We start from the raw sequence: 27,360 nt of genomic DNA, 5'->3' as shown, positions 1-27,360 counted from the left end.
ATGGAGGCGAAGTTTCGGAGTTCTGAAAAGTTGAACCGAAGAGTGCTCATGGCGAGAGTTTGCTGATTAATTTGGACAGAGTTGCAGCAGCGCCAAATTTTCAGAATTTTCACGGGGAACTTTTCAGGAACTAATAATGTGTCATTACTTGCATCGCCAATCTCGTAGCTCTGCACCCAAAGTTCATAAGTTCACGCTGAAACTTGCATTTTTAGACCGGAGTTGCATTTATTATTCACCTTGCTCATATGTACACGGTTTATTAGATCAATTAGTGTATTTTTGTTTCTTCAGCTAAGAACATGTTTAATTTTAATTTATGATGGAAATAGGAAGAATAAACTAGTGTAGGTCAATCAGGAACTTCTCATCATTTGTTCACTGCTAGGAAAAAACCACGTAAAAAAGGATAAGCTGGACTGTTAACTCTCGTCAACAGAGCTTCCGTTCTACTATAAGACGTTTTGGCATTTTGTTTCCTAGCTTGGTTTTATGGTACCAATGTCCTTCAGTATTTTCACCATGTATGATACCACCTTTCATGAATCAATAAATCTTTGATGCATCATTTTTTAAAACCATGTGTGAAAATGATGTGAAATGCATCGACACACGTATCATAATACATTTTTGAAAAAAGTGGTATTAACCAAGTAAAATTTGAATTAAAAATATGTTTAACTGAGACATCTTTCACTTGATATGAGAACATTAAGTGATCATATGTAATGAAATGAGTATTAATAAGGAAGAGAGGCGTCATCTTTCTAGCTACAGTAATATGTATTTACATGTCTATTTAGACAACGGATTTGTTCAAAAACCGCATACTTCGTGCATTTAACAAAACTCCCTAAAATTGATTGGCTCAATGATCAACGAAAATCATACATTAAAAATAAACCAAAGTAGTTACTTAAATGTAACCTACCACTGAGTTACGGATTTATGACTGCCTTACTGAAACATACTTGCATACCAACTTTTACATACTTTTCACAGTTTTAGAGGAAAATCCATCATGAATTTTCTAGAATTTCTCACTATAATAGAAACATCTGGAACGCATGAATTCTTAAAACAAAATACATCTAACTTTCCCACTGTCTTGTTATTAATGATACAACTAACTCTCTTGTAAGCCTTTCTGCACACGACCTTAGTTTAAACTTGAGCTATTTTTTAAAGACTTCAAGAGCGTTTATAAAGTTTGTTCCATGTTGAACTTTTTCATAATACTTGACTATCCGTCCGATTAAAGTTTTCAAATGGAGTTTAACTAAAAGCTAAGACTTAAATTTAACAACATTCTCTTAGCAATGACCATTACTTTAGACTTCAGTCTTGGAGATTTATTTTTATTTTATTGCACTCGAACAATGGCTTTAAATCTCTAGGGTCAAATATTATATCCTGGCAATATAAATGTAAAATAATAGCCGGAACGGGAGGATTGATCACTAAATTCAGTCAATAACAGGTCAAATGTCTTTATATCTAAATTTCCTACGCATAGAAATAAATTTTGCATCATTTAAAACTTAACTTGCAAACATTCAATTCAGAAAGTGACTGGTCGCAATAGGGGCAAGACGTATTTCCACGCACAATTTTTTTTAGATTATACTTATTTTGGAATTATAAAAAAGTTTTTTAAAATAATTTTTTTTTTCTTCTTGCTTTGAATAAATATTTTCTTTTTAAAACCATAATTTTTTTCGAAGAAAAATATATTTTTGAATACAAAAATGCAATTTTTTAATAACGTTAAATGTAATCTAAGTTAAAAGAACATTTGAATAATATATGAACAATAATAGTAATAACTAATAATGATAACATTAGGTTTTAATTAAGTTCAACGTTTTTTTATACAAAGCTCTCGAAAGTTTTTTCGAAAGATTTTTTGGAATAGAACGAAGACGAGCGTATTAAATTCAGCGATAATATTCTAATATCAGCAACGAATTATTTTAAATGTAAAAAATACAGTTTTGTGCGAAAATTCATTAAATTAATTAATCGACAAATAACTATTATATCTTTTGATTTACAAAATATTGTTAATCTAAGAATCCAAAATTCCTAATATCAAAGCTAGGTTTGTAATTACAAAATTCTTTCGGAAGAAAATTAATATCGAAATTATTTGAGCCTTATCTAATTAATATTCCGGGTACTCCACGATCATAAACATAATTGAATTATCGTAAATATCGTAAACAACATTAGGCACAGCCTTTGTGGGGCCTGAAATATGTCTGGAAACCTAAATTAAAATCAGAACGACAAAGTCAAACAAGAATTTTAATACGAAATTCGCAACCCTCTCCACAATTACGTTCTTATCACCTATAAGTTCCTGGTGGTATCAGCGAGCATCCCCTGAAAACTCGAATATTCTCGAAGCTCCAACTGATAACCTACCCTAATAATATCGTAACTTTTAATGGTAATTTTAATAAGCAATTTTCCGCCTGTAATAGCTTTACGCTGAAGGCAATATTATTAACGTAGCCTTATTTTAAATATTTAACCCTTCCGAATGAATTTATTTTATTATACGTTTAAAGGGAGATACCAAAGTTTAGCGGATTGACTATTATAATTATTTGCTCGCTTAAACATCGTGTAGGCGAGCGTGAAACATGATTTGAAAGGAGTTAAATAAATATCGCTCAAAGACATTTTGTTGGAAAGCTCTAGGCTTAAAGCATTTTCGGTGTGTCTAAATTTTCGAACATTCAAAATATTTTTAGTAAAATAACTAGTCAAATTATAAGCGTCTTAAAAAATATCTCTCAGTATGTAAAATAATCCGATAAGGATAGAACAATTAAAAGGGTCTCTACTAAATGACAGTTTTCCAAATCCAACCATAGATGACTCCATTAAAATCACATGAAAAGAATTATATATGTAAGAGTTCCAAAAAAAATTGTAGTGTGGTTGTCAATCATGGGTAGGATGACGAATGTTACACGTGTATAAAGTTATGATTTGAACTAGCATATGACAAGTCGTAAGCCCTATAACCAGGCTTGTATATAAACCCAGACCTGCATATTCTCTTTTATCTATGTTGAGATATCAATTTTAATTTTTATAAATGCCACTGCCTCGTTATTTTTACATTATATCTAAAAAATAACTCTTGAATGGTGGAAACCCATATTCGTGAAGTATTTAGTCACACTAAAAATGTTGTGAATAAAATAACTGGTAAAATTATAAACCGCATAAAAAAATTAAATCATGTTTTCAGACGTTTCACAGTATGTAAAACAATCTGAATAAGTTCTCAAATACATCCAAACAAAAACATCTCTGCTAAATAAAAGATTCCCCAATTTAATCATGGTTGCTAAAGTTAACTCACGTATAGCTACTGTGTCGAGATTAATGACGAGTGAGTTCTAAAAATTAGAGAAGTGTGATCAATCATGGTGAATGATGAATGTTGCACATGTGTAAACGAATCACTTAACCAACTTATAACAGGTCATAAGCCCTGTAAATACCGGACTTTCTTATTTTTCTTCATCTTTGTTGAGATGTCAAAAACGAAAAAATACTGGGTTATTTGCAATTATATAGGGTTTCAATGTAATAACAAAAAAGGACAATTAATTTTTTACAAAATGTAATATGTAACTGCTCTCAGAATTTTATTTTTAACTATTGTTATAATACCTGATGAAATTCTAAATTGGTTTTTGTCGTTCTGCTCCAGTTTTTTTTTAGGCCCGAATGTAATCCTAGATTAATTTAATTATTTTTTCTCATTTGAAATTTTCATTTTATCCCCTCATAATGATACCCAATCTCATTGGATGTTGTATGTACACTTACGGACATATTTATGCAAGCTTAAATTATTTTTTAAAATTATATTTAAAAATCTAAAACATCAGTCAATTATGTTGGGTGTTCAACGTGTGAGTAACTGAAGAGGGTTACGTATAATATACCGGAATGGCGAAGGATGTGTCATTTGTTTGTCCAAACCAATCCACAAGATTTAGACCACATAAGAGGTCAATTATGTTAACTTTAAACACAGCATTAGTCATCAAATCTATATGAATAAAAATGTCATCATAAGTTTGTTCAAAATTTTACATCGTATTTTTATATACCTGCGACAGGTGTTTTTACATGTGACAAGTAAAACGTGCTTATATTGAAAAACAGTATTTTTACATCACAATGGCACTGCCATCAGTTGAAAGTATTAGCAACACGCACAATACTGAGCATTGTATATGGCGGATAGCCCGTTTTATGACAGCTGTTAAAATATTGAGAAATTAAACATAGTAGAAATATGAGCTGTCTCTTTTCTATATTTTTAATTTAATCCAACTGAGCCACAGAATGCATGGTTGGATAAAACAAGTTGATAATGATTTGGTGATATTGTGCAGTAAATATGAACATCTGGGTGTGAAAATGTCCTCGGGGAATTAATATTTAACTTATTTTTTAAATCTTTTTATAAGAATCCATTTTTTTATTCTTGTTCACGATAAACCATGATTTTATAATTTGTATTGAATTGTAAACTATATACCTTACCAACTAAGTTTAGGCAGAAAGAATAGAATGTCACAACAATCTGTTTTGCAAAAAAATCGTATCTTACATATTTATGCATCTCCTCATAAATACCTGCCAATTATTTGGACTCCTGACCTAACTACGCCCAAGTATTTGAAATACTTGATAAAAATCCTTCAAATCTTCTTCCCAAAAAACCTCTCATTTTGCTGAAAAGTTCACATAAAACACGCACCTTTAAGTAAACGTCTGATTTATGTGCATAATTTGTTTTAGGTTAGTATTATTTCTGGAATATGTTATCACTAAAATAAAATCTAACAAAAGTGTCCGTTTCTTTGCCCTCCACTGTAGGTACGTCGCACGTTTCTAATTGGTAGAGATTCAGCAGGGTTTATATTTTAGACCTTCGTCAAAATAATTATTTAGAGTGTTATTAAATAAGGTCCTCTGGTTAACAATAGTTTAATCAATATTCATTCCCAATTGAAAGGGATTCGAGTGACCTTATCCTATTACTTTATTTAGAGCTGGAGAAATTCAGTTTATTATTCTGAAGGATAATATGTTCAAATAGAAGGCTTCATCAATAATAATGACAAAGGTAGCGAAGCCTATTCAAGTTACATGGCCTTAATAATTCAGCAAAACGTGATCAATTTACATAATATCAAAATATTTATATGGGTCGCTTAAGAGATGTAGTAAAAAACACTTTTATCAAAAATATTGATTTTTTATGTATTAAATATTAAAATTAAACAATGATTTTTAAAATCTACTTAATTGTATTTTATTATTAAAAACAAAAAAAATAAAAATCTTTATAATTGTTTGACATGCCTTTTAAAATGCCATAACAATGCGAAACAGTTGTCACAAAATTGGTTTTTATGCCTATTTAAAATATAATACAATATTGTAGACTCTAAACATCAGTGTTTGATTTTTACATTTAATATTTAAACTGAAATGGAGTTTCACAAATTAAACGCCAAATCTATAAATATATTGATTTTTCATAAGTTTTTTAGTAAATTGATTTTCTAAATTGTATGTTTGATATAAAAGAGTCATTTTGTGTCTAAATATAAAAAACCTTGTTCATTCCACAACTTTTAACAATGCACTAAACACATATGTATGTTAATGAAATATACAATATTTAAAAATATCTTAATTTTTGTTCACATATTCTGAATTTACTCCACTCATGAGTAATTTATATCAAGATTTTTAATTGATATCTCAAAAATGGACGAAGAAAATAAATTAATGTATGTGAATTTACAATTCGTGAAGATTTCTGCTAATAAATACACAGTAATTTCTACCGTAGAAATCGTCGAGAAAGGAAAGAAGATTTTTTTCTAATTGCGGCGTTAACGTTAAGTTATATTAATATAATTATTAATTATATTAATATAACTCCCGAAATTTGAGTAGTGTGGCTGTTAATCATGAGTAGAAAGTTGAATGATGAAAAGTGTATTAAGTTATTATCAGCCAATTACAGGTCATAAACCCTGTAAATTACCAGTCTTTCATAGTCTACCATACACTTGTTTTAGATATTAATAAAAAATATACATTTTTTAAAATAATATCATAATGCTTTTGGCTACAACATACTTTCCACTGCCAGCAGTTTCAGATATGTATTTTTTTATTATTTGGGTTAAAAACAGCAACATTTGTAAAACAAAACAATTAAAAGAAATACATTAAGCAAGCCAAGTATAGTTTATCACAGAAATATAAAGATTAGTACAAAATATTTAGTGTAGATCTAGCAAATGAATGAATGTTTGTGTGTGTGTGTGTGTGTGTGTGTGTGTGATGTTGATTCTAGTAGGGACATACATACATGCTGAGAAGCATAGTTTTTGAAGATCCTGATAGGACAATATGCTCACCATTCGACTTTTCAACACAGATTTTCCGCAATTGAAAATGTCAACTTAGCTAAAACATGAGTTGTACTCACTAGCCATTCGAAACATAGGTGAACTCCGCGCATAAATAGTTCGAAGGACAGGTACTCTCTATCGGCTGTCTGTTGTTGCAATGTCTGGAAAACGTCCCCCGCGTGAATAATAACATATTCAAGACTTGATTTTTTTATATGTACTTATATTATTATTAATATTTTGATCATAATTAAGTATAATTTGAAACTGGAGCTTCGCCATTATTTGAAACTTATTGCAGATTCTTTAGTAAATAATTCAATTTTCCACAGTTATTTCATTCTTATAAAGATGGTTCGCTTTAAAATCTAAGAATGTAAAAGATCTCTCTCATTCAAATTTTATTTAATTCTGCTAATATTTTTACTAGAAAAGTTTCGATCAAACAAAATGGAAAAGTTTCCGAGACACATCTTTTAAACTCCCGCAGTTTGTGTGTCGAATTAAAAAATGGAAGTGTTCAGAAAAGAAGTTTTATAATTTTATCACTAAATAGACAATAGTCATGTTCAAATCTAATATGACACGTATTTCGATGCATTTTGCATCATCTTCATACACCGTTTACAAACAAAATGATGCGGAAGGCATCTAAACAAGTGTCATATTAGATTTGAATAAAAAGTGGTATATACAAAGTAAGACGTAAAAATTAATATATACAACCACAAATTCAAAAATGTAAGAAATAACTACTACAAAATTTTGAGTGTTTTTAAATACTTCATCACATATCTGGATTATTTCTAATTGTAGGTGTTATTTTTCATATTATTTTTTGAAATCTCAACATAGATAAATAAAAATGTAAATAAAATCTTAAAAATATATTATCTGTTCAAATATGCTAAAATAATAAATAAAAAAATTATGTTTTCTGTCGTTTCTATTATAATCCAGGATTTGGACCTCACACACAAATGAAAAAGTTCAGTAAAAAACTTCTTGTATCTCTCCAATTGATATCTCTTGCGGAATATATATATATATATATATATATATATATATATATATATATATATATATATATATATATATATATATATATATATATATATATATATATATATATATATATATATATATATATATATATATATATATTTATATAAATATATATATATATTTATATATATATATATATATATATATATATATATATATATATATATAAATATATATATATAAATATATATATATATATATATATATATATATATATATATATATATATATATATAAATATATATATATATATATATATATATATATATATATATATATATATATAAATAAATATATATATATATATATATATATATTATATATATATATATATATATATATATATATATATATATATATATATATATATATATATAGGTCGACAATCCAAAAAATAGAGTATTGTGGTTGTCAATCATGGATAGTATTGGTGAATGTTACACGTATGTAAAGTGATTACTTAAACCAGCCTATGACGGTCGTAAGCCCTGTAAATTCCCAGATTCATATCCATATTCATCTTCATCTATGTTGAGATTCCAAAAAATAATATGAAATAACTACTAATTGGAGATAATCCAGTTTTGTGAATAAATATTTGGACATACTCAAAATGTTGAAGATAATTATTTGTATATCGGTATCAAAATTCAAAACTCCTATAAAAAATAAAATAAAAGGTTTTTTTTTTAATATGTATTTACTGTCATACTTGTAAATCCTGCGTTTTTATTTCAAGGTGTTTTTAAGGCTGTTTAAATCTCGAACTAAAAAATCCTGTCAGCCATTTTAACCATATAAACAAAAGTGCCTCGAAAACAATCCACTCTCCACCAAAGATAGATATCTTTATCTTACAAACAATACGATTCAATTTTCCGTGGCATCCCTGGAGTGGCCACTTCCACCCTCTTCTCGGTTCGAGAGTACACTTGAAGGGATTTTCGCCCCTATTAAATTCCAACCTACTTTTCTAGCCATTTAAATATATTTTTTGGGGTACAATAAAAATACTGGCTCCTTTTATCAAACGATTTATATTTTCCTTAGGAAATCCAAATATTTTTAAACGCTTTATCGGGACACTTACTCTATTGCGTGAGATACCAGCTGCAATCATTTTTTTAACAGCTTAATGAGAATTGTAAGAGCTTCATATACTGCAATATTTTGAATGCGTCCAAAATTTTGTCAACAGATGCTAGATTGGCTCCACTTGTAGTTATTTATATCAAGATTTTTATTGATATCTCAACACAGATGAAGAGGTCTATTTAAGTGAGAATATTAAAATCTGGACAGTAATATACATTTTCTGTGTATATCATGTCCAAATAGTTAAAAATAATGTAAAACATATGTGAAAATAATTCCACCGACAAGACACATCAGTAGCTTGGTGAGTTTCTGCAAAAAAAATGTTAAGTATGCTTATGAATTTTTAAATGAATGTATATATCGCTCACTCCTTTCAACAACGTCATATATAAAAAAACTTGATTTTTCAGGAGATCGTTTTAAAAGTTTAAAAATAAAATTCAAAGTATTAAAAATAAATATCGAGCCACTTTTTGAACTTTTTACTGTGCAACAAAAATTTTTTTGGTAAAACCTGAATGTTTTTTCTCCATTCGAAAAATATTTAGTATATTAAAAAAAAAACAATTAAACAAACCTTTTCTTCAAAATGCAAAAACAACACTTTCTGCCCTGTAGCGGGTAAATATTAAGTTAAAAATATGCCTGTTTTTGCTGGGATATAATACATTTTCTGGGCATTCAGAAAACATGCACAACTGAAAATTGTCGATTTTTGATATACGACGTTGTTAAAAGGAGTGAGCGATATGTATTTAAGTTGACAAATAAATATTTCAAAACTTTACAAATAGGGACTGTTAAAAAAGATAAGTACTTTGGAAATAATAAACCACTTTTTTTTGTTTTTTTTTTTTAAAAGAGAAATGTTTGTGTTTTTATTATTCACATAAGTATTTCAATTTCAAACTATTTCTGTGAGTCTTAGTGGCTCAATATTAGATGTAGATATCAAATTTTGGTAGATTGGATTTGAACCGAGAAACTCACTCACTCACGAGAAAAAGAGACTTTTTCGGGACCACAACCCGACACTCTTTCATGCTTATCAATCTGTCGTGTCTAATGTCACTCGTCACTCGACTGCTAAAATATGAATAGAGTATGTCTCGACCATTGTCTCTTTGGAGACTATAGTAACTTTGGCTCAGTAAGGGTGGGTCATAATGTAGTGGTAGGGGTGGAGATGCAATTAAGTATCTCGTCCAACAGGCCAGCCCTTGTGCTGAATTGAGGGCGTCTTAAAGCCAGTTATAAAGCAACTAATTTCAGCGCTTTTATACCATCGGGGTTGTTATAACAAATTTCTTAAGAGACCAATGTACACTAAAATGAATTTTAACATAATAAAATGAGAGTATAAGTTGAATAATGATGACACTCCAGAAAAATTATTTTTATATTTTTTTAAATATTTTGAGTGACTGATGCTCAAAAACAATACCGAATATCCATTTTTTTCTTCTTCTTCGTATATTTTAGCCTTCTGTTCTCCACTGCTGGAAATACGCCTCTTCCTTATTCTTTCATTTTACTTTTACACTGTGTTTTCCTATGACTTTTACCGAAAAATATTTTTTTCTTGTAATAAATAGATTATGACGCACGTATAAACGAAAAAAAGGAGACCTCCGACATGTAATGATTAACACGTTTATCTACCGTGTTGGAGGCCCCGAGTTTGATTCCCAGAGGGGGAAAAAATATATATATATATTTTTTCACTCTAATAACTATTGAATACTACCTTGGATCAGCACCTGAAGAGTGAGAATGATCACTTTGCGTCCATATAAATAATAACGATTTAGATTGCACTTCCTCAATATGATGCAGTGCCCAATGCACCATTAAGTGAGGATAAGGGTTAATATAAAAAAATGTCATCTTTTCAATTTTCATAAAACCATAGATTTTTTTTAGTAAAAAAAAATAGCTTAACAAAAATTTTATGTGCGTATTTCTTTTTTCTGAGGAAAATTATTTGAATTTACTGACATATGTACGTCTGAGTTATTATTCATATCTGAAGATGGAAATTTAGCTTCCAAAACTAGGAGTCATTAATAAATTTAAGTGTTTCCTTAATCATTTTAACATGTCTTACCAAAAAGTAAATGCCGAAACAATAAATAAAAGACATACGTTTTTATGTGTTAATTTTAAATCAAACACAGATTTTTTCTTCTCAATAGACTCAAAAAAATTGTGTTTGATTTAAAATTAAAACATAAATTAAAATGGAGTTCTACAAATTAAACACCAAATCAATAAATAAAAGTCATACGTGTGAATTGATATATATTTAACTCTTTTTAAGAGCCATTAAAGAAGTCGACTGTATTTTTTTTTCAAAGTATTTAAACGTGTCCCGGTAGAACCTCTCATCCTGATTCTACTTAAGGCGACATCAAAATAAATACATTAAATAAAATCTGTTAAATACAAATACGGAAGATTCCGGGAAAAGCACGAGAAAATGAGACAATGCTAAAAGATTTATCACGGAAAAGATCACACTATTGCGAGAAGCTCCCATTTTACCCTCAGATGGGATAAGGTTCCGACATTTTAGGGCAGAGAGGATTAAAACGCCCCTTTAAAGTCCTGTCAACCTTTGGAAGTGGGAAGTTTAAAAACACACAGTTTATTAGTTGTAGCTACATATTTATTTTACTCGCTACTCCCGATTGTTAGTTTTTTTTATTTTATATCCTTATATTACATTTCGTATTAACATGGATCTTATGGATGAAAGCAGAGTGAACGCTGTTGAAATGCGCTCCCTCAGATGAATGAGTGGAGAATCATTGTGTGACAGAATTAAAAACGAAGATGTAAGAAAGGAATGTAAGGCTGAACGAGGAATAATTGAAAATATTAGGAAGAATTCTTTACGGTGGTATGGACATGTGGAGCGAATGGATAACGAGAGAATGACTAAGAAAATATATGTGGCGAATGTGAGAGGGAAAACAGAACGAGGACGACCGAAAAAGACTTGGCACGATCAGATCAATCAGAACCTAAACTCTGGCAGTGTCAAAAGTCTGCGTAATCGGAGGGCATGGATGTGAAGAAGGCGAGGAGTGTATGTCAGAACAGAAAAGTGTGGCGTTCCATCCTCTCTGCCTACCCCTGCGGGGAAACGGCGTGATGGTAGCAGTAGTAGTAGTACATTTTGTAATACATTTAATACTATTTTAAATTATTTTTGACATTTTTTTATACGCTTCCATTGTATATTGTTAGAGCACTAGGTTGGCAAATTCGATTTCCAAGAGGTCAAACAATATTAGTGATTTTTAGTGTGATATTTATTAAATACGAAGCAAAATGCCGATCACCTTTCCATCGTCTATTTAATGATCAAGATAACACTTCTATCCGATACAGTGTCCTATGCACCATTGGGTAAGGATAAGAGTTAGAAGAAGTTTATTACAAAAGCTTTTCATAATTTACCTATCGTATTAAATTATTACTGTTTAACACAATAGGTTATCAAAATTTACCAATTGTATTGAATGATTACTTTTTTCCAAGTATCGTTTAAAAACAAAACACCATTCCTGGTATTTTACAATTCAAAGTCGTTCAAAGAAATTCAAAAAGTCTCGAGGACCAATTACCAATAGATAAGTGTTACTTTTCACAAAAAAAAATTAAACGAAGAAAACCGTCCTTCGAAAGCGATCACAGCATTTTCGAGGATTTTTTTCTTCATGTAACAGACCCTATTATGACATTGTTACAAGCACCCTTATTTGATTTACGTGATTCAAAAGTACAGAAGTCGTGAAAACCCAAAATGTAAATTGAAATGGATGCTGAATAATACTGAAAGGAAAAGCTGAGAATTTTTGTTCATGGCACGTTATTTTTGGACGATCAATAAATTTAGTTCCTTCAAGGAGCGATTAAACGCAAACGGCTCGTAAACGTATTGAATTCATCAGGTGGGTACCATCGGTTAAACTGAACGTAACATTGAAGTACCTTCTTTTCAGCTGACAATACTCGCGAACGTGTGTATTAGTAAGTCAGCTACCTTGTTTGGGAACGATTTTCCCGTGAAAATTTAAGTTCAAGTTTTTTTTAGTGACATCTGAAATGTTCTCGAGTTGGTTGATGTACATATTATTCAGGAATCATGAGTATAATATAAAATCAGAGCTTTATTTACTCAGTGTATTTACGTTTAGTGAAGCTCACGTAGTTTTACGTTGAAAATAGTAAATTTAAAGAATGAACAACATTTTAAGTGTGTCCAAATACTTGTTGACGAATCTGGATTATCTCCAATTAGGAGTAATTTTTTATATAATTTTTTGACACCTCAACATAGATGAAGAAGAATATGGAAGTCCATAGATGACCCCTGTGAAATTCTAGTGATTTAAGCACTATGTTTCGAATTTGAACAAATTATATGGTTTGAATATAATTTGAATATAATTATATAATTTGAACAAATTCTTGGAACAAAGTTCCAAGAATTTGAGTTATGTGGTTGTCAATCATGGGTAGAATACGTGATGTTTCACACGTATGTAAACACGTGTGTAAATTGATCACTTAAACTAGCTTATAATGGTGTAAGCCCCCGTAAATGCCCAGACTTCCATATTCTTCTTCATCTATGTACACGTAATCAACACACAATAAATAAATAAAAATACATGTATGATATGAACGATAATAAAATCTTGCTAATTTTTCTTAAGACTTTACAAAATACAAATTATAATTAATCAACTAACTATGATGCCGTTTCCTCGCAGGAGTAGTCAGAGAGTATAGAAAACCACACCAATCTGTCTTTACAAATAATCTTCACCCCTTCCACACTCATGCATCTCTTCGTACGTAGGGTATGTATATAGTATATATACATACCCTCCGATTATTCCAACTCCTGATATGACCACTTTGAAGTATTTTAATTCTTGCTCATGTAAAATTTTACCAGGTTTTTTCTCTGCATCTTTTTATTACCAATTAATTTTGGTTCATAAATTTGTTTAAGTATTATTTTTTACTCATTCGATTCACATGCCCAAACCATCTCAACACATCATTCTTAATTGAACTGATAATGCTTATTTCAGCCTTGCATTCTTTCCTTATACATATCACAATTTTACAATATTTTTACAATATATTAATAAAACTGATATATTGTTAAAATAATAATCTTCTGAAATTGTACTGTATAAATATTTAATGAAGAAAAACACTATAAAACTGAAAATCAGGTACGATGTCATACTTACCTGAAAACCACGCTGAAATCAAGTGTGTTACAAGGGTTTCCTCTACATAGCAAATTTGTTTTATTTAGACTCGGATAAACCTCTTCTACGAAATAAAAGCTTTAAAGCTTCTAGGGATGATAGTAGTGCATATAAAATCAATTTACCTACGTGAAAGAACCCTTTCAATGTATATTTTAAGGACAGGTCATACCACGAGGTTGGCTAATGGAAAAGGGTTTCCCTCACAGGTGGATTCACCCTTATCCGTATACAATTCCACTTCAAGCAACAATATGTGTCACAAAATAGAAATATCATATCGAAACATATTTCGAATATAAGTAGATAAATTTTACAATAAAAAGAAGATACGTGGTATTTAGTTATAAGAAGCATATTGTTACAATATTCACAAATTTCAAGCAAATAAATCAAAACATTTTTGTAAGTACTATAATAAAAATACAAGAATAAGATTTAAAGTGGAATTGTAAGGGTGGTGACTGACCGGAGCCATTTCGTCGTAACGTAACACGTTACGATGCGAGCATTCGTATAGTCAGTACAGCGAGCCAAGCGCTCCATCCATAGTTTCGGTGCTCATAGCTCGCTGATGCTCGCCGCGAGCGATGTTACGACGTTACGTTATGACGAAATGCTCCGGTCAGTCACCACCCTTAGGTATTATGTTTGATCAGTACTGTTATGCGAAGTAGAATCGTGGACCCTTAAGATCAGCACTATAAATTGATTAGATGCATTTAGATGATCAATAGGTGACCTACAGTGATGTCTCGCATTGCTGCGCACAATAAACTTTTTGTTCATCCATTACATAACTCACACAACGAACCTCGCTTCACACAGTGAACTGTATGAAGCGAGTAGTGAATCGTATTTCATCTGAAAGTTGGAATTGGAGGTAGAGGAAGGGACTGTGGAGGAGCTTATTGAAAAACATCAAGAAGAGATAACAGCTGAAGAGCTTCAAGCACTTCAAGTCAAGCAACATGAAGCTCAAAGGGAAGATTCATCTGACGACGAGGAGGATCAATCGAATCAACTAATGTCAACTGCTACCATCATTGATATCCTGGTCAAATGGTGAGAGGTTCAGGAGTTTACCAACACTCATTATCCAAACTTATCTGAGGCCAACAGGATCAAGATCTCTACAATTACACCCTTGCCCGTTATTTCCAACAGGTATTATAGGAGAAGGAGACATAGTCATCCTTTGAAAAGTTTTTCAAGAAGCCAGCAGCCAAGAAGCAAAGAATGGAACGAGAGGATTTGACCCTACAAGCCTCAGTAGACTCACCTAAATCTTGATCTGATTAAAAAATAAAAATAAACTTGATAATCTTTTATGTTACAGTACCATATTTTATACTCCAGAACAATTTTTCAACATGTATTATTATGGTAAAACGGTTTTCAAATAACGAACTTGCTCCTGGAACGAATTAAGTACGTTATGCGAGGCATCACTGTACTGTATTTGCTTACTCTATCTATTGCTCGTCCATACACAGTGACTAATGTATCCGCAAAATGGAATTTGTAAAATAGTTTTATTCCACGTTATATAACCTTTGGATAATGACAGTGAAAATCAATACTTATAATAGCTGCGGCCTTCCATCTCCACATTCTTTATCTACACGACAGCTATGTGTCAACCTACCCATCAAAAATTATTTGCCGCCTTTATTATCGTGCTTTAACGGAAACCAACATAGTTAATATTGACGATAAAAATTTCAAACCTTACTTTTTAACGTACTAAATTCTTATTATCCTTATCCTTACCCAATGGTGCATAGGGCACTGCATCGTATAGAAGTAGTGTTATCATGATTGTAAGATACACGTAGGAAAGTTGATTAGCCTTACGCTTTAAGTACCAGTCCAGGATCATATTAAATAAATATTATTTCTTGAATATTTTTCGCTGATACTTTGTGGCACATTTTATAAACTTTTTTAAATCAATCAAATTTGTTTTAACCACTTTTTATTGGTTTACTTTTTCCGACCGGTTTCAACAAGAAACTTGTCATCATCAGAGTTTATGTACTAATTCTAAAACATTGAAATACTCATCAATAAAAAGTGGTTGAAACAAAGTATTTTTATTGTATGAAGTAAATAAATATTACACTGAAAAATCACTGATATTTACTTTGACCCTCTAAAAAATCGAACCCGAGACCTCCAGCATGGTATCCTAGCGTGCTAACTACTACAATGGAGGCGGACATTACTACGTACAATATTTTGCAGAATAAATATGTTTGAGCAAATTAATTAACGAATATTATAATTTTCTCTTAAAGAACATCCCAGCAAAGTTCATATATCACAATCAACATACTTTATGGTTTATCAAAAATGGTTTATGGAACAAAAAAGGATTGGCCATTTTATAACTACGGTATGCATAATTATGATTATAGTTATCTAAATGACCTGACTGGTATTTTTTATTTGTCATAAAATAAAGTTTTATACGATGCCATCAAAAGACTACACACAATTTAATGATGTATGGATATGAACTTATGTATAACTGATCATAAATTTAAGGCACCATAAATATTTCTCGAATAAAAGTGCCATTGAATCATTGAAAGCAGGATATAACTTATTATATAGAATTAATACAAATTGAAAATGGAAAAAAACAACCCTATGAAATTTTATATTGTTGATTTGGCATTAACTTTGTGGAAAAATATGATGATTTGAATATAAAAATAAAACACCTGTATAAGGCTATTTTTGAGTTTAATAATATAAACACGATTAGTTTCGAGACCATCTATAGTTCTCAAAACTATTCGTGTTAACATAAATAAAATCAAAAGTGGTCTTATACCAGTGTTTTGTTTTTTAATTTAAATCATAAACTCAATTGTAATGATACGGGTTTGAAAAATGATTTTATTTAATTTTCGTATATACTCAAAATGACTGTTGAATTTAAGATGGTAACTTGAAAAACATTTAACACAATTTTTTTTTTAATATACCGTTTATAAAATCCCTGAATTTAATACAAAACTAATGAAATAAGTAACAGTACTTAACTACATTACATTGGAAACAAGATATCGAATTTAAAATTAACTGATTGAATAACCACTTTTTTAGAATTATTCGTTACTCACTCTAGTTTTTAGATTCGATCATTTAAAAATCACTACACTAATCAGTGCAAATTTGAATGCCTCTAATATTTCTAGCGTCTAATATATTTGACAATTTGAGATTAAAAGTTTAAGCCGGAAAAAAGTATAAACCAAGAAAAAGTAACGAATACCATTCCAATGGGGTAGCTGAAAAAGAAACAGTCTCTAATTTAAAGGCTTATCCGAAGTAAGGAAAATTAAGATGGAGAAAGTAAACACTCAAATGAATTGAAAATAAATATTGACTTAATTTATTTTATAATTCCCTGATATTGAGCTCGTGAATCCCGTTTCCCAACCATGGCGCCTGTGATATCGAATTAAAAATTATATAATTCAGCTGTCAATACTAAAAAATCAACGTTTGTAATATTTTTTTATATGTAATATTTACTATGTAAATACCAGTAATAATTCAACTTTATGGTGGTTCGTGGTTTGATACGCTTCTCATCATCATAAAATACCGAATAAACGGTGTTTTATCAATGGTGTTGAGTGCATCAAAACACGTGTCACAATGAAGTTAATTAATTATTAGTATTAACCCAATAAATGAACAATTTAAAAATCTAAAGATATGACTATTGTAATCTACATAAAAAATAGAAATTCGTGTTTTCGGACGTTTCCCAGTATAAAAAAATAATCGGGATTTGGAACTTACCTTTATCCAAATAAAAGGGTTCTGCTAAATAAAAGCTTTCACAATCCAGCATAGATGGCTGTTGTGAACTCATATATACTATGTCAAGAGATAACTGATGTATCTAGAAGTTCCAAAAATTTGAGCGATGTGGTATTCAATCGTGGGTAGAAGGGTGAATGTTGCACGAGTGTAAAGTGATCACTTAACCAGCCTATAACAGGTCGTAAGCCCTGTAAATACCCAGATTTCCATATTCTTCTTTATCTTTGTTCAGATGTCAAAAAAAAAAATATTTGTTACTTTTACTAAATTTGTTACGAAATTTAAATGTAGGGACTAATTAAATTTTATTTTTCCGATGTAAAAAACGAGAGTTGCTTAAAGATTCACCGCATTTTCATAAAGTCCATTGTATCCACTTCGTGCTTTCAGCGCTCGAGAAATAATGCAAAACCTCTCTTTGGAAAGCTTACCCTCCATACATATATGGATGTATACATCTACATGCACAAGAGCTAGCTTAGAGATGAAACCGCTGAATAAAGTAGCTTCGGTGACTTCTGAAGCGAGGGACGGTGCATTAAAAATGTAATAAAGTCGAATTATAACTTGATCAAAAAAATATAGGAAACCTATCCTGGAGATGTGTTATTATCAATTTTTAATTGTTGAAAGGTGGCATAAGATCAGGTATCTATTAACACCTTATATAGAGTTGAAACTAAGCGGAAAAAAAAAGAAAAAAAGCCCAATCTTCTTGTTTTTTTCGTGTTATAAAATAATTTATTTAATTATTTTCAATATTTGTTGTATTATTTCTTCTTAAATCCTACTTAATAATCCGAAACACATCATTAATATTAAGACAAAATGCCCTTGAGGTAGTCTTTTACAAAAAATGTTTATTATGTGTAATTATAGATTATATGAACGAGTGAAATTTAAAAAATATATTCATTATTTTCCAACTTGACCCTTCGTTTAGGTTAGGTTAGGTTATGTGGTTAGGTTAGATTTTATTTTATCCAAGAAAAAACAATGCGTCAATACACGACAGGCGCCGTGGCGTAGTTGGATAGATGCTCGACTGCGAAGCTGGCGTCGCGGGTTCGATTCCCGAAAGTGCAAAAATAAAAACAATCAAGATTTGTTTTCTGAAGTTATTTTCACATTAACCTTCTCATTCCTTACTATCCTACCTGCAGACAAGCCTCGAATAGAGGCCTTGCTAGTTATTCCTTAAAATAAAATAAATAAATACAATATCATAGCAAATAAATTGAAAAATATATATTTTCAATTAATCTAAGTGTTTGTGACGTTTTTTTCACATCTACTTTCCATATCCATACTATCCTACTTGCAAACAAATGCAATCTAGCCAAATCCTATACGAAAGTAAAAAAAAGGTTTCGTGGGGTATCCCTTTTAAATAATTAAAAATACAAATGTTTTTATTAAGAAATGAAACAAACGAAGAAAAATCTTTATTTTTCACTTGACTCTACGGTTCCAGTTAAGTTGGAAATAATTAAGTCATGAAACGGTAGTATTTAGTGAGAGATTCATTCTTCAGTCGCAGCTGGGACATTACAATTCACGTACTAATAAATAATTCATTTCGGCCGCCCATAAATTTAGCACCTAATAATATTATCAGTATTATTTTATAATTTCGCTCCAAATTTCTCTGACACGGAAACACTTTCGTTATATTTTCAGCCAGAAATAATAACTTTCATAATAAATTATTTATACTTGATAGACAAGGACATTGAGAGTTTAATTCCTTTGTGTAAATATACTACCCAATAAAATGGACTGAAGAACAAAATATTTAACACAATATTTTTTTATTTATTTATATTGCATCATACGCATAATTAAAAATAACAATTATGAGTTTTCCCATGCCGAGGGCACATTTTACAATACTCAGTTATAAAACTATAAAATAGAAAATTATTTCTAACATACAATTATATATGACATGTCAAAAAGATGTGATCTATTTTAGATCTACCCACATTTTTTATTCATTTATAAATAGCTCTTTTATACATAGTTGTTTTTAATGACTTTATGGATAATTGAATCAGGTACAACTTTATTGCAAAGTAAGTTCTTTTGAACAAAAGAGGTATGTGCTAAGTTTTGTGTGATGTATTTCTGGATTTAGGATCTCGTAGTTCTTTGTACATCTAGGTATTTACAGAACTTATGGGCTGTCACACGCTGGTTAAGTGATCACTTTACACACATGCAACATTTACTATTCTACCCATGATTGACAGCTACACTATTCAAAATTTAGGAACTCCTACATATGGTTTATCATTTATCTCATGCTGCTGTACTTATGAGTTCACAAGACCTATCTTTATATCTACCAATTAAGAAAGTTTTTAATTTCATTTACTAATTTGGCAGTCACTTTAAAGCAATATCTATCCACTTTAAATTAAACTTTTACTTGATATAAACCACTTTTTTTTTTAATATTAATCTTTTAATATACGTGTTTTAATGTATTCCACGTCAATTTCAAAATCATGGGGTAATGAGCTCTTTTTTTTATTTAGTAGAAACCCTTTTTGTATTTACAAGATTCTTATTATTTTCATCTATGTTGAGATGTAAAAAAAAATAACTCTTCAATGGAGAAAATCCAGATTTGTGAAAAAGTACATATTTGGACACACTTCTAATGTTGTAAAATTTCTTTGTTTATGAGTCATGACTCCCTTCAGACTGGTAGCAGTCTCAGTCTGAACATTGAACTTTTTGGATGGTTATATCTTGTCTAGGGGTGAAAAGTGATCCTTCTCGCGAGGGAGCACTAGGGTAGGTACTATTTCAAACGTACCGAGTAGCACTAAAAACATTCAGAATTTAAAATATTCCTGTCACATGGTATTCAAATTGATGGTATTCATTTTAAAGGCGTTGGAGTGCATTTATCTTTTTCAAAAAAGCTCTAAATATGATGATAACCCGAGCGTCTCTGAGTGATCGATAATCGAGCTCAAAAAAAGGTCGGGGAAAAACCTAACGACATGACTTCCATTATCTAATGAGTAATATATATTTTTTTAATATTGAAAACAGTAACTTTGGGGATTATAGTGATATATTATTTGAGAAAAAAAACTATGTTTTTTTATCCACTCACATTTTTATTAACAACCAACTAGTTTCGGTAACAACCTGTATAAATAAATAAATAAAATAAACCCTGAAGAGGGCAATAGGTTGTTGCCGAAACTAGTTAGTTGTTAATAAAAATGTCAGTGGATCAAAAAACAAAGTATTTTTATTTCTAAAAATAATATGGTAATATTAAGTTTTTAAAAATCATTATTCTGCAGAAACAGTGCATAATGCATCTAAATACGTGTCACAATAGATTTTAAAAAAAACAGTGGTATTGAACAAGTTAAATTTTAATTAAAAATAGTTTCTTTGATCTACATACTTTTGTTTTATGCATTTAACTTCATATCATTTTATGGTACAGGCATACATCCATGATAATTTAAAACATAAATAAAAATACTACATATGTAGATAAAGACTGAGCGCGGGCTTACAATATATTTACACTATTGTTTTTTTTAAGTTTAATGTAATAATTTAATAAAAATACTGACTTAATTTAATCGTGCTTCTGTTTTTAAAATTCATAAAATATAAGTTGTTCTTTGAACCTTTGAAGCATGCAATTTCCCTTTAGCATTAATTTTAAAATGCATATTTAAAACAGACTTGATATGCATTTTACAAAGAAGTGAGTAAATATTGTAAATATTTTACTTTAAAATAGATACACATAAGTAATGTATGAGAAGTATACATATTCCATTATACAGAGCAAAAATTTCATTTAAGTTTCTCAACATTATAAAATTTAAAAAAATATGGATTTATAATACATTGATTCAAAACCTGAAGAAAAAAAATTAGCAGAAAAAAAATCTCAATATTTTGAGTGTGTCCAAATTTTAGTTCACAAATCTAGGTTTGTCGACTTGGGAGTTATTCATATTGATAATTCAATAAACATGAACAAAAATACGGAAGTCTGGTATTTATGAGGCTCACGATCATTCATAGGCTGGTTTAAGTGATCACTTCATACACGTGTAACAATTACCATTCTACATATGATTTACATCCACAATACTCAAATTTTAGAACTTGTATATATCTTACGATACAGATGACGTAAGTGAAGAATCTAAAAATAAAGGACATTTTTAGTACATTGGAAAGAAAGAAAGGTTAGAAGAGGAGAATAGTAGCAATGGGGGTTGCATACCTGTACTCGTACTGGCACCTCTACGAGTCCCTTGAGGTAGGTCCAATATACGAGTATAGACGTTGAATAATATTAATAATTTATTCAGATACTAAAATAAAATCATATTACTGTATTATGAACTTCCACACGACCAACCGTCATAAAACTCTGCTGTACAAACACATAAATTGTGGATCGGAGCCAGATATGTCTATCTCACAAAAAAAAATAAGTTAAGTTGTAGTTTTTAAAAAGTCATGTCATCGCTATTGAAGAAGATTTTTTACAAAATTCTAACCTTATTTCCACATTCTTAATTTAAATTTTATATGGTAAATACCACTATTTCTTAAAATGTATTGTGACATGTTACGGTGCATTCCGCATCATTTTCAGACACCGGTGATACCGGCGAAAATTATAAGAATTGCATCGCAACACGTGCCACAATACATTTTAAGAAATAGTGATATTTAGCAAGTAAAACCTAAATTAAAATTGGATAGATATTACCAGAAAGGGTTGAATCAATTGATGAAATCATATTTGTGCATTTATGGTTAATTCTATTAATCTGTCAAACGTGACTGTATTTATCATCTTTTTAATCCTGTATTTTTTGTCATCTCTCTCTCATAAAGTAGGTAAGTTATATTTTAATTATCATTTATTCAGCCGAATTCAAGACTAGACGTAGACTCTGGAATGCTCACACTTCCATATAATAAGAATATAATATAAAATATTATATACATATTTTATATCTAGTAAAATGAATAAACAATAATTATTCATATGTTTTGTATTGAAAGCATTTACTTTGTGTTAAGTCATTCTTAGTTTATTTTTTTTACAAAAAATGTTAGTAATGTGAGTAAATAACAACTTACCAAGATTTTTGTCTACCGGTTTCGAGACGTACCCGTCTCTTCGTCAGGACAATCACTACAACAGCATTTAAACAATACTCTAACGTCACTAGCATGGTAATGACGTGTAGTATTGTTTGCATGCTGTTGTAGTGATTGTCCTGACGAAGAGACGGGTACGTCTCGAAACCGGTAGACAAAAATCTCGGTGAGTGGTTATATAATATACTAACACATAAGAAGAAGTAGAACGTTCAAAATACTCATCATTCTAAACCTTATACTAGAATTGCTGTCACAAATTATAAAATTATAAAGCTAAACGCATTTAAACTTAGAATTTTTTTTCTAAGTTGATATTATTATTATTTTTTGTTTGCAAATAAAAATAAGACTTGACACTGGTAGAAACACCCTCTCACCGAGTGGCTGCATATTAAAAAATAAATAAAAAACATTACTAATATTTTTGATTAATAAATAAGTGTCACAAATAGAACCATGAATGATAAGGAGAGTGTTATTTTACAATACCACAAAGTAAACAATGCTTTAAATTTTTAACATACAAAATAAAGTATTTGAAACTTTACTTCCGTTCACTTCGAATTTATGGAAGTTGGACATGTTTGGCACTGGCACACAAGTATAATATGATGTACAAACGACCACTGGATAACAAGATGGGTCCCTCGTGTTATGGTCGCTACTGTATTTGTTATTCTTTTACTACTGGGACAATATTTGTCCTGGTCAGAACACTCTGTTAGCCGACAAGACAGGATACTTGGGGTGTGTCTAGACTGCACATTCCAGGTCATTTATGGTCACCTCAACGGAACATGGTTTTTGCATACTGATGAGAATAACACTTCTGAATTGTTAAGTAATATATCCAAAATAAAACAAGGTTTTTATTGGATTGAATTCTACATTTATTTATGTATATCTTAATACGTGACGCGTTTCGTCTTCTTAGGACACTATCAAACACTCGTGTGTTTGATAATGTCACGTATTAAGATATACATAAATAAATGTAGAATTCAATCCAACAAAAACCTTGTTTTATTTTGGATATATTACCCAACAATTCAATATGGAATTCTACCAAATGTCTGCAGTTACAATAAATAACACTACTGTTCAGCTTAACCTTCTCGCTACCATTGTCATTTTATCAAGAAAATGACCCCACAAATTTTTTTGTATATCTATTTTTATAAATTCTCTGTTGGTCTCCACTTAGGGGTTCTTTATATTCACAACGTTTTCAGTGTATTCAAATTCTTGTTCACAAATCTATGTTTAAGCCATTTAGGAATTATATTTACATTTTTGAAATTTCAACAAAGATGAAGAAGAGTTTGAGAAGTAAAAATATGATTTCACAACACTTTATTTGCGTGAGTTATTTTACATTTTTACATTTCAACATAGATAAGGAAGAATTTTGAAGTCAGGGTATTTGTATAATATGTGTATGAGTTTCAAAAATTTGAACAGTGTGGTTGTCAATCATGGGTAGATAATAATATAAGAGTTTCTGCTTAGTAAAAAGCTTCTTTACATCTCATCAATAGATGTCTCTAGAGAAGTTCTAGTGATTCAAGAACAAGGTTTTTCAATTGGTTCATATATATATAACTTCCAAGATTTTGAGTAGTGTGGTTGTCAATAATGGGTAGAATTGGTGAATGTTACACGTGTGTAAAGTGATCGCTTAAACCAGCCTATGACGGTCGTCAGCCTCGTAAATGCTCAGACTTCCATATTCTTCTTCATCTTTGATGAGATGTCAAAAAATAATAATCATGGGTAGAATGGTGAATGTTGCCGGTGTGTAAAGTGATCACTAAACCTTATTACAGATCATAAAACCTGTAAATACCCAGACTTCCATATTCTTCTTCATCATGTTTAAGCCATTTAGGAGTTATTTTTACATTTTTGACATTTCAACAGAGATGATTAAGAGTTTGAGAAGTAAAAGTATGATTTACTTAGTAAATACCACTATTTCTTAATATCTACCATGACACGTGTTTCGATGCATTCTGCATCATTTTTAAACACAGAAGCTGATTCTAAATTTTAGGACCATGACCAAGATCATGATCGAGACATGATCACTACTGGAATTCTTAGTGGTTAAATTAACAAACAATGAAAAAATAAAAATAATTAAGTCTGGGTATAAACAAGGCTTATAACTTTTCATAGGTTTGATGTTTGTTTATCTTGAGATGTCAAAATGTAAAAATAACCCGTAAGTGGAGAAACCCAGGATTTGGATACAACCAAAACGTTGTAAGATATTTCCATCTAAAAAAAATCTTCGTCTAAAAATTCTGAGAAACAAAATCCCATGAGAGAATTTAGACCTGTCTTAAATACCGAAATGACTTATTCCATAATACGCCTTTGTTTAGTCTAAGTTAACACCATAAAGCATGCCATCCTGAGCGGGCAACGACCCTCAAGGGATGTATAAACCCCTATTTTATTATATATTTTATTGTAACCCTCCCAACAGCGCCATAACCTATCCACGCCTTGCTCCATTTACATTTTTCAAATTATTTCAAAATTAAATTCTTCTTCTTCAAACCCTCATCCGCACCCGATCGCACATAGGGCACTGCATCATATAAACGCAGTGTTATCTTGATTGTAAATACATGAAAAGGTGATCAGCCCTCCGCTTCAGGTACCAGTCCAGGGTAATATTGAATAAATATTAAAGTGAAAAAATCATTTATATTTATTTGACCCCCCCCCCCTCTTGCGAATCGAACCCGGGTCCTCGAGAACGGTAGCCGAATGTGCTATCTCAAAATTAAATTTCACTGTCAAAAATTAATTAAATATTGATATTAAAAATATTGATCATCAGACTAAAGTTGTGTACTGAAATTTCTTAGTGGAACTCCATTTTTTTTTAAATAAAATAAGCACCATGTAGTTATTCCACATTTATTTTATTTGACCATGTTTCGTGGTTTCGGACATCATCAGACTTGTGGGAGGTTTATAGATTCTACCGAAAACACACACATTAAATGATGTGTGAATTACATGTTCCAAAAATGTGTCTATTTAAATATCTTATATACTAAACCATAAGATGGTGCTGAAGAAGAAGCATGTGCAAGAGGTATCAATTTTGAAGCATCAAAATTTGAGTATTATGGTTGTCAATCATGGGTAGAATAGTGAATGTGACACGTGTAAAAGTGATCACCTAAACCAGTCTTTAACATGTTGTAATTCATGTAAATACACAGATTTCCATATTCTCCTTCATCTTCGACGAAATATCAGTGCATTAAAATATTGAATTATCAAAGATATAAGTAAATACAGACGTCTGAATTTCATATAATTTGTTTACAAAATATACCATAAAAAAACGCAACATTTTAGGGAATAACCCATACATATATATTTATTGCAAATACGTAAGTTGCAAAACTTTTACAACGTGAATTAGCTTGGTGTAGAAATAACAAAAACGAATGGCCTCTCGCGGTTGAAGGAGGTAGAACGCCAAAAGGATAATATCAGTTATAAGCAACGGAAATCCCTATGACACGAATCAAACTATCTTTTTTACGTATGGTTCAATATTACGACGGGTAGTTTTATACAATTTATACAATTCAACAGGCTGCCCGTATAAAAAACGAAACCACATACTTAATTATTGAACTGCACGGCGGAGAGGGCTGTTACGGGGTACGGAATTACATTCGTGAGGTTTTATTACAACCATTTTATATTTTTGTCAAAACTGAAATCGTATTTTTTTATCTCCCGTTTTATCTAACCAGCACATTCACGGTTTTTGCCTTTAATTATGTTTATATTACAATACATTGAAAGCAAAGCGAAAAACGTTTTTTACGGCTGTAGATAAATTTTTATAACGATGAGAAAACAACATGTCAGATATGTTTTTGAAAATACTAGGGAATATTAAAAATTACTGAAACCAAATCTAAAAGTGATCGTTTATTAGTCATGTGACAAATATTAATTTTTGATTACCGTAGAAATGTTTGAATTGGAGATCGTGATTCTTTTTTAACTTGTATTTTTTAATATGAAAATCAAATCTACCGTTTATAATTAAAATGTAACTTTGTTTTAAAATCAATATAAATATTTTATTATAAGTTAATTATAACGTCTACCGGTTTTGAAGCTAACCGTTAAAGTTAGTGCTTTAAATATAAATCTTATAAAATCTAACTTTTTTACCCGTTAGCTGTTCTTTCACTACACTACGGAGATGGATTTTATGCTATTGTATATACATATGTACATGGGTAGGGACAAGAGTAAGAAAATGACTGTAAAATAACTACAAAAATATTTATTTATTTTAAACAGTTTAAAATGTATTGTAACAACATAAAATTGAAATACTTATCTAAAGCCACTTTTGAGTTTAT

At 30.2% G+C, this 27,360-nt stretch overlaps 2 protein-coding genes across 2 annotated transcripts in view; one reads left to right on the top strand and one right to left on the bottom strand.

Moving 5' to 3' along the window:
• Nucleotides 1–27,360, top strand: part of brn (beta-1,3-galactosyltransferase brn) — a 435,255-nt gene that overhangs the window by 268,148 nt on the left and 139,747 nt on the right. The window lies entirely within an intron of this gene.
• Nucleotides 1–27,360, bottom strand: part of Fife (regulating synaptic membrane exocytosis protein fife) — a 188,157-nt gene that overhangs the window by 132,604 nt on the left and 28,193 nt on the right. The gene's annotated exons all lie outside the window — the stretch shown is intronic.

This window comes from Brachycentrus maculatus, unplaced genomic scaffold (assembly GCF_059751285.1).
Source record: "Brachycentrus maculatus isolate JH-2025_06_01 unplaced genomic scaffold, ASM5975128v1 h1tg000121l, whole genome shotgun sequence".
NCBI classification, from domain to species: Eukaryota; Metazoa; Arthropoda; class Insecta; order Trichoptera; family Brachycentridae; genus Brachycentrus; species Brachycentrus maculatus.
Note: the sequence above shows the minus strand (reverse complement) of the source record. Positions and strands in the feature narration are given on the sequence as shown.